The 9,966-nt window shown below is 41.5% G+C and overlaps 1 long non-coding RNA gene across 1 annotated transcript; it reads left to right on the top strand.

The window, feature by feature from the left end:
- Positions 1-529: 529 nt before the first annotated feature.
- Positions 530-2,369, top strand: LOC109261060 (uncharacterized). Its single transcript, XR_002077242.2, has 2 exons — positions 530-619; positions 1,699-2,369. It is a non-coding gene; the product is annotated as an uncharacterized LOC109261060 (long non-coding RNA).
- Positions 2,370-9,966: the final 7,597 nt, after the last annotated feature.

Genomic DNA, 9,966 nt, shown 5'->3' with positions numbered 1-9,966 from the left:
AAGTTATTTTTATATGATCTCCACTGTAGTTGGACAAAACTGAGAACAAGAGGATGAGGTATTTTTCACAAGGTCATGCAGCTAATAGGTGGCAGAACCAAGATTCTCTCCAGGGTTACACTCCTCAAGCAGGTTCCTGGTTGCTATAGCACACACACACGCGTGGATACACACACACACACACACACACACACACACACACACACTTACATAAAAGTAATAAAGAGTTGGAGGATTCTATGAAACTTGGATTAAACCAGATTGTCCAGAAACATTGAATTAAGATTTGGGAGGCAAGAAAATAGAATTCAAGCTCCAAAACTGAGCCAGGCTGGTATCCTGCAGGGACAATGGGAGAGTCAGGTGGGGGATGATTGCAGTTTTTCTCCCTTGATCCTTTTTCTAAGCAACCCTATTGCTAACTGGGACCAACTGCCAGTCACCACCTGGTCACAGGTGACAGGACAATGTGGGTGGCAGGAGGAGGTCCCCTCATGCCCAGGTCCTGTCTCACAGCTTAGGGGCAGAGCTCAAAGCCAGGATAAAAGGGCCTTGGCCTCAGAGCACCTTCGTATACTCCTCTCCTGAGGTGCTGACAGACTAGTGCTGCTTGCACACGGTAAGTGTCCCCTGGGAGGGAACTTAGACCAGAGCTGCAGGGGCAGGTGAGAAAAGGCCTTGGGGATTGGAGGCCATGTGGAAACAGGGAGAGAAGCCTCAGGAAGACTGAAGGAGGACATGCATGGGGAATTGTGTCTACTGAGTGCTGGATAGAAGAGTGGATGGCAGTGTCTTTGTGTTATACCAAACTGAGCTCTAGCTGGGAGGGCTGTCAGGTCAGAGAGAATGAAAGTGCTGGCCATCAGGCTCCACTAGAATTGCTTTCACAAGAGGATGTCACTTTTGAGAGTAAAATCTTAAATTGTGACTCTTTGCAAAGTTCAGCTGGGAATAGTAGTTCTCAACTGACAGAGAAAGGGCTAATCAGAGGATATTTGGGGCAGTTCTAAAACCTACATACCTATGGATCTGAGATGAAATTGGGGTCTGTTTAAGAAGTCAGACACACCAAGCTGAGACTCACTGTGCCAAGATATAGTGAGAGGCCTTGGGTGTGCTGGAAATGCCAGAACATCAGACTGGAGCTGGGGTGTCCAAGTTTGAATCTCCCACCTCCACAAACATACCATTCTTTAGCTATCTCAGTAAGAAAGTGAGCCAGTGAGACCAGTCAGCCTCCCAGATCATTTCTATCAGCATGTCCAATTCCTTACAGAACAAAACCTTCGATAAAGTTATGATCCTTAATTGCTTTCTTCAAGACAATATTTACATTCTGATCTGGTTTCCAGACTGGACAATTTGAGACTTCTGGTTGACAAGATGGGAGAAATTACCACCTTCACTTATCAGATAATTAATCATAGTAGATTTTCTTCTTACTGGTTTTTGCCTCTGTTTCCTTTTTTTGTGAAATACAGAATAATCCCTGCCTACCTCAAACAGAAATTATGACTCAAGGGAGGTAGTGTGAGAGCATTTGCCTAACCACTAGAAATAATGAAAATTCCAGTGTTGAATTATCAACAACTCCATTTAAAATGTTAAAAATAAAGGCTCTAGGAATGATACTGAGAACAGGAAGGGGTGGGGTGGGGGGCTCTGTGTCCTGGGTCTGACTGTGTGACTCTTCCTCAGCTCCTGACCCCTCCTGCCGAGATGTCCTGCCAGCAAAACCAGCAACAGTGCCAGCCTCCTCCCAAGTGTCCCCCCAAGTGTCCTGCCCCCAAGTGCCCCCCCAAGTGTCCCCCAGTCTCTTCCTGCTGCAATGTCAGTTCTGGGGGCTGCTGTGGCTCCAACTCTGGGGGCAGGGGCTGTTGTAGCTCTGGGGGTGGTGGCTGCTGTAGCTCTGGGGGTGGTGGCTGCTGTCTGAGCCACCACAGGCGACGCAGGTCCCACCGCCACAGGCACCAGAGCTCTGACTGCTGCAGCCAGCCCTCAGGGGGCTCTGGATGCTGCAGCCAGCCCTCGGGGGGCTCCAGCTGCTGTGGAGGGAGCAGCGGTCAGTCATCTGGAGGCTGCTGCTGACATGGACCCTGCCTGAGCCAAGAAGAGCAGACTTGGAAGCAACGAACTGCTGAGAACGTCATCTTTCTCCTCCTAGGCCTAACTCAGAGTCTGAGAGGTCCCAGAGAAGACTCTGAACTTGCAAAGACAAGATGACTTCTGTGGGGTTTAGAAATCAACTGTCTCCTACTCCCCCATCTTTTGGCCTTGGATTTCATCCCCATGTCAAAGTAACTCATGTTGTACCTTATTCCACAGTGCTCTCTGGCTGATGTAAAACAATAAAATCAGGAATCTGCTCAGCATGTTGTTCTGAAAGGACCATTTCTTTCCTGGATTATCATTGTTCTCCTCCACCCTGTCCTCTGTTGGTAGTGGCCTTGGAACCTCAGGGGCCAGAGGGCAATCTGGCCTAAACTGGGGTAAATGGAGGTGTAGCATGAAAGACAAAGGCTTCCCACTCTGTTTTGTACCATGTTGTCTGGGCTCTGAAGCAGATTGCTGTAACCAAGTCTCTGATTACAAGTCTTTGGGGAAGAATTAAGAGGACAGTGTCCTGAATTCTTAATCATAGAAAATTTCTTATTCCCTTTGTTTCCCAGCAGTTAGGTTACCTTTCTGTAAACATAAATGCTTGAGCTTCTGGTCACTTTCAGGGCCCCAACTCCATGTTGTCCTCCCTCCATGTACTCATTCTGGTGCTCTTGACCTACCCCACCAAAGATCCTTCCTCTCCCACCACACACACACACACACACACACACACACACACACACATACACAAAAAGAAGAAGAAAAAATCAAATTAATAAAATTAAAAAAGAAAAAAAATAGACATATTTTGAAAATACATGTTTCCTACCCACCACTTCTGTAATACGTTTAGGTCCAGAACATTTGGGAGTAAAAATTGCTCTTGTACTCACCTCCCAGCAAACCTTTCTTCCTCTTCTGGCTCCATTAAATCCTCTACACCTTTTTTCCCCCAAACATACCCTTTGTGCCACATTTGTGAGCTTGCCACTTCATTTCTGAGAAGCAGGGGTCTCTACAGAATAATGCACATGCTTCTTAAGTCCTGCATTTAAGACCCAACAGAAAGTGTTTCCAACTTAATTTCCAAGGTTTGCCCTTCATGGTGCTCCAAGAAAACTCATGCTTTTCCCACACTCAACAATTGACTCTTATCTAGAGATAACTCAGACTTGTACATCTTGATGTCTTTTACCTGGGAAGCAGTAGAGTTTACCATCTGTAGCTCAGTATCCAGAACATTTTACATCCTCATTAAATTCTATTCCCCCTTGAAGGCCCACCTCAAATATCATCCTTTTGTAAAGCCTTATCTGGTCACCTAAGCACTTCCTCAAGCAGGTGGATGTTAAACAATCTGACTATAACCATCAGATTGAGCAAACATAGCTTATGGGATGTAATAAAAATAGAAATTTTTAATATTATGCTACTATCTTTAAAATTTTATTCAATGGGATGATCTTCTAATTCCTAAAGACCTAGGAAGGCCTAGTGACTTTAAATCTCTTTCCAAGTAAATGAAATAATTTATTTTGAAGCGCAAACCCAGTCTCAGTTTAGAAATTAAACTATTCAGTGTAAGAAATAGTCACAATGCCAAACTTGGTTTAATGGCACATTTGTCAGTCCTGTGGGCTGGGTGATCACAGCAGGAGAAGGGAGCCTCTCCATTTCCTTCCTGATGTTTGTTGTTTCTTCTAGTCTTCTAAATGCATTTCTGATTGCTGCTTGGACACTGGGGGAAGGGGCACAGTCTACATGGGGTGCAATTTTCTTCTGATATTAGATGCAATTACTTAGCAGATTCCAGTCTCTGACTCCTCCTTTCCTTTATCTGTGATGTGAATGATGCCTCTCCTATGGCAGCAAGGTCACACCTGATTCCAGAATCTTCTCTTAAACAAAGGATGAAATGGCTCAGGACCAGTTGTTCTTTCCACTGTGATGGACATTTGGTCACAGGAAACTGCACTAATGTACATTATTTGACTCACACTTGTAGAGGAACTTGCTTAGGTGACACAGCTGGTTTCATTTCCTTGCCATTTCCTGGGTAAGACTTGGGTCCTACTTCCTATCCCCGAAATCAGGGAGACATCTGGCAGACTCCTCCCTGGGGAAGAATTAAGAGGACAGTGTCCTGAATTCTTAATCATAGAAAATTTCTTATTTGTTTCCAGCAATTAGGTTACTATATATATATACATATATGCATGTATATATGTATATATATATATATATATATACACACACACAAAAACATACACACACATATATATACTTATTATATATTTATATGTATTTATTGTATATTTACATATCAAATATTTATTATATATATAATTCTGTGAGATAATTATATATTATTTGTATATCATATATAATACATGATGTATGATGATAATATATATCTGTTCAAAAACTATCTGTAAAGTTCCTCCAAAAGGGGACTCTTTTTTCTTGCTCAGCAAAGAGCTCTATCACTCTGACTTGGCTCTTAGGTGGGACATTTTCAGAATTCTGAGTGGTGTGGAGCATGGACTCTTGTCACACTTTGTGAATGCCCATTTTACCATCTCCACTTAAAGGACACTGACTTTAGGCAATTTTGTTGATACAGCTGTCCTCTATATCTTTGCTTTCAGAGAAGTTCACCATGTCTGTTTTATGAAAAGCTCTGCCTCATACTCTGACACCATTTCCCAGACAACTCCTATGAAGCTGTCCCTGAGCTTGGACTTGGGCTTTCTTCAGGGTGCAGCTTAGTCCTTGGGACAAGGCAGGGACACATGCATATTCCATCCCTCCATTGGTCTCCTCCTCCTTCCCCCTGTATGACATTGCCCCAACTCACCTTTGAATTTCTTTCTCCTTCAGCCAAAAAAATTGTTTAGAAAAGTGTACATGAACTTTTTACAAATAGCCCATGAATCTTGGTTAATTCTAACTAGAAACATCCATATAGCACGCGGCAAAGATTGTAAAAATTAAAAATGCCTACTAAAGGAATCAGGGAATTTAAGAAAATCAGTCACTTCTTTCTTTTCTCTCCCTGAGTTTTTTAGAGTCAAATATTTCATATCTATGTTTTGTAAAATAGTCTTGATTTTTTTATCATAATGTTTTTAATTAAAAACTTCACACGACATTTAATTAATTTTATTTTGAGTTTATTTTTCCTTGATAGTCTTTTTTATTATTGAAATATAGTTGACATACTATATTAGTTTCAGATGTACAACATAGTGATCTGACAATTCTATACATTACATAATGCTTACCAAGAAAAGTGTGCTTACCACCATCACCATACAATGTTATCACAATATTATTGACTATACTCCCTATGCTGTACTTTTCATCCCTGTCTTATTTATTTTATAACTAAAAGTTTGTACTTTCTTAATCCCCTTCACCTATTTTGCCTGTTTTCTACTCCCTTCCCTTGTGACAACCACCAGTTTGTTCTCTGTATTTATGAATCTGTTTCTGTTTTTGTTTGTTTTGTTTTTTTTAACGTTTTATTTATTTTTGAGACAGAGAGAGACAGAGCATGAACGGGGGAGGGGCAGAGAGAGAGGGAGACACAGAATCGGAAGCAGACTCCAGGTTCTGAGCCATCAGCCCAGAGCCCTACACGGGGCTCGAACTCACGTGAGATCGTGACCTGAGCTGAAGTTGGACTATTAACGGACTGAGTCACCCAGGCGCCCCTGTTTTGTTTTTTAGATTATACTTATTAGTGAAACTATATGGTATTTGTCTTCCTCTGTCTGACTTATTTCACTTAGCATAATACCTTCTAGATCATCCATGTTTTTGCAGATGGCAAGATTTCATTTTTTGATAATCTTGATATAGTCTTGATAGTCTTATTATAAACTGGATAAGTGGCCAATACCTCAAATTTATATTTTAATTCATGAAAAACCACAAATGTCTGGTGGAGCAGATAGTAAGAACCCATCACAACTGCTGTGATTAATATGACCTCTAGATGTCCCTGTGTCTTTAGTTAATCATTCAAGATTCAAAGTCTCATGAGGATTCATCCATATGGCTGATCTTCAGCTTGTATCTGCTCCTTGGCTATTTCAGAAAGCTAGAAGAGGGATGTATATTCCTTTGATGTCATTAACAAGAAAGCTCAAACACTACACGGGTTGGGGGATCTCTTCCAAAAAGTCAACTAGCATACTAACATGTATGGAGTTGATTGCTGGCCAAAGTGACACATAACCACCATGTTTTCTAAGTAGGAATTCTCAGACAAGAGGATTTTATATTTCTGAGGAATGTAATATTCCAGTTCGAAATGGTCAGGGGTTGTCTCTCCTCGCTTATACTGGATACCTCCTAATGTCAGATGCTATAAATATCTACCTTAGATTAGATTGTCATGAAAACAGAGGTTATGTTTCCCTACAGGGTCATGAAGATTTTTTCATACATGAAGAGTTTTATATTTTTAAGCCCATCAGTTAGGTTTGGATCCATTCTGAGTTATTTTTTTAAATATTGTAGGTAGGGAACAACTTCATTCTTTTACATTCTTTCCCAGCACAATTTGTTGAAAAGACTATTGCTTCCTCAGTGAAATGTCTTGACACATTGTCAAAAATCAATTGACCAGGCATTGATGGGTTTATTTCTGAACTCTCAAATCTCTTAATTGGTCAGATCCAATTAGGTCCAATGCCCTTTGCAGGTAGTTTTTGAGGGGATCTTTGAGGTTTGTTCTGAACCCAGAAGGGCTTTGCTTTCCTTGATTCTCTCTGGTACACTAGCTGTCCTGCTGTGATTCAACGTATTGCTGCTATGGATAAGCAGCTTTTCTTAATAAAATCTCCCTTATTTTTCAGAGTGGTTTTAGGTTTGAACTTCTCCCAAACTCTGTTCTGAATAAAGGAAGCTCCTTTGGCAAGAACCTCAAAGTTTTTGATCTTTTGGTTTACCCCTTCCGCTGGTCAAAATCTCTGAGCCACTGCTCTGGAGCTGAGTTTGGGGACAGTTTTGTCTGCTTCTCTTGGAGAGACATCCTTGTTGTATGAGCAGGGCATTGTACTGGGATGGCAACCTCTAATCTTCTTAAATTGCCTCTTCACCATGGATTTTTCTATCCTAAAAGTGAGGTGAGGCAAAGGTGATAAGGGTTCCAGGATTCTAGGTCTTTTGCAACTGAGGTAGGATCACTGCCTGCCTCTTCAGTGGGAGCTGGGTAGAAGAAGGGAGCCCTGTGTCTTGGCTGCCCCATCTTGGGATTTAGCCTCTGCAACATAGAGCTAGAGATGTTATGAGAAATGTTGGCTTTTAGTTGTTACTGACATTTAGTAGATTTTCTTGAATAAATTTTTTCTTAATTTGCCATAGGACAATTTATAGAAACTTTAAAAGTTTTTTTTTTTTAAAGTAATTGTCAACAGTTATAGCTATTTTGTTGGGGAGACGGAGTTCTTCATACTGTCGTTCCAGAAGTTATCCTGTAAAATCTTTGGTTCAATTTGGTTTAGATTTTCTTTGAGACTTAAGAAAACTATACATCTTAAGATTTTATGTATGTATAGATTTATTTTATATTTTATTTTACATTTTTAAAAAATTATTTTATGAAGAGTATGGATAACTTAAACTTTGAGCACAGTTTTATTTCTGTTCTTTAAATACCAGAAAATTTTCCTCTACTTCTCTCCTTTAGATGGGAGAAAAAGAGAACATAAGGGACTGAGCCTTTTGATGATGAATAGGTTACACTAAGCCTATCCTTTGCTAGTGACAATTTCCTCTACTGAAATAGAAACCAAGAATTTAGACCCAGTGGTTTGTCCTCATGATGTTACTTGTAGCCATGGGTACAAGTCAGGATTATGGTTGTTTGGCTATAGTTGTACCAGGAGGAAAACTCTAGGGACAGAAGATCTCTTAGTATCTATTCCTAGGAAAAAAAGGCAAGTATGAGTTCTGAAATAAGAAGTACCTGAACACTGACTCCAAATTGAATTTTTTGGTACAATCTAAATAAAAATATCATAGTATTCAGGAAATGTAGATGAAGTGTCCACAGTGTGATGTAGGCAATCCACCTCACTTTAAGTCTCTGATTTTGTCATGGCCTGAGTTCATAGTCATGTGAAATTAATTGACTCAGGACATAATATATGGAAAGCATTCTGTAAACTGTTTTTACAAATGTTGATGACAAGGATTTTTCAATACCTAATAACTAATATGCATAATGAACCATTGCATTCACTGAAAAGAAATAGGATATATATGAGACATAGCCTCATGCTTGAAATGTTTACAATCTCACATTAAAATGTGCACAATAATAAATTACATGTGCAGCAAGCAATAAAGCCTCTGGAAGATTTTCTTGGTCAGGCATTACCAGGGAACCCATTACAGAAGATGTGAGGATTTAGATTGGTTCTTGAAAGGTTTTCCAAAGACAAAGAGAAGAGGGGGAGAATACTCTCAGAAGAAGAACCAGGACAAAAAAGAAAAAGACAGAAGTAAAGAAGGGAAGGAAGGAAGGAAGGAAGGAAGGAAGGAAGGAAGGAAGGAAAGAAGGAAGGAAGGAAGGAAGGAAGGAAGGAAGGAAGGAAGGAAGAGACATCTATTGCTCAGAGCAATAGGGTCACAACAAATTGGGACTAGGAATGAGAAGGGGTGGATAATTATCAGGGATGGGCTCCTGTCCCCAGCCCAGGATGGGATGCTAATAATAGTAGGAACAACATCATTCAAAATACTATCATTCTGATGTGGTACATGCAGGTGGACTAGTACCATTTTCAACCCATAACCAGAATTCACCTGCCTCTCTGCCCATCTTTCACTTATCATCTTGTGTTATCTACTAATGTGTAATGTGTTTGCACTATCTCTAGAGTGAAAGCTCCGAAGCATGAAGCAGGGCTCTTACTGCTTTTTGTATCCAGGACAGAGTAGGTGCTTAGCAAATACCAAATCATAGAATCATGCCATGGACACCTCAGCCAGGGAGAAATGGAGTGGCACTGGAGGGAGACACATGTCTGGGGTCCTGATCTGGAATTGGCTGGACTTGGAAGTCTAGTAGGGTGAGGGACAGCTCAAGGACTTCAAAAAGGCTCACTTCAGGGAGTGGACAAAGCCAGATGCTGCCTCCTCCACTAAATGTGCCAATCCTCGTGGGGTCAATCCCCAACATCGTGATGGAATTCACTGTACTGAAAATGACTGGACTCTGAGACTTCAGGGGGCCAGCATTATGAGGAGTGGTCTGGGGGAACTGGAGAGGAAGGGGGAAAGAGCCTCCAGAAAGAGTCCTCAGCCCTTGGGTAGGGGTGGTGTGGGTTGGGTGGTTGTTAGTTAACCTCAAGGAAATGCATTTGTGGTGCATGAGGTATCAGAGTGTGGGCTTATGTGGTATGAGTCTGGGTGGGGAAAAGGAACCGCTGTATAGTAAGACAAGAGTTACTCTGCCCTCCCAGTGCTTACTGTCCATCACTCCTTTCTGAGGAACAGTTAGGACTACTTCTGAGGCCTGACAGGGAGGAGAAGAGGGAAAGGGGGAAAAGGAGAGATAGGAGGGAGAAGGAAGTTAGGGAAGAAGGGTTCTGACCTCTGAGGCCCCATAACTCAGGTGCTGTCTACCCAGGGTCCTGTTCTAATAGGCTGAGAAAGGCTTCTTACCATCTCACCTTCTGTTTCACTTATATAGACTCTTCTTTTCAGCCAAACTACATGCCAAAGCCTGCCTCCCCCTGGGAGCCTTCTAAGATGAAGCAGGTGAGCCCTGGTAGTCTTGTCCTGCAGATTTACTCCAGCAGCTGTTCCTCTGGCGTTGTCCCACTCTCCAGTCTTGTTAAGTTCTTACCT

The sequence above is a fragment of the Panthera pardus genome, unplaced genomic scaffold (genome assembly GCF_024362965.1).
Source record: "Panthera pardus isolate Hobbes unplaced genomic scaffold, ASM2436296v1 HiC_scaffold_11, whole genome shotgun sequence".
Classification (NCBI taxonomy): domain Eukaryota; kingdom Metazoa; phylum Chordata; class Mammalia; order Carnivora; family Felidae; genus Panthera; species Panthera pardus.
Note: the sequence above shows the minus strand (reverse complement) of the source record. Positions and strands in the feature narration are given on the sequence as shown.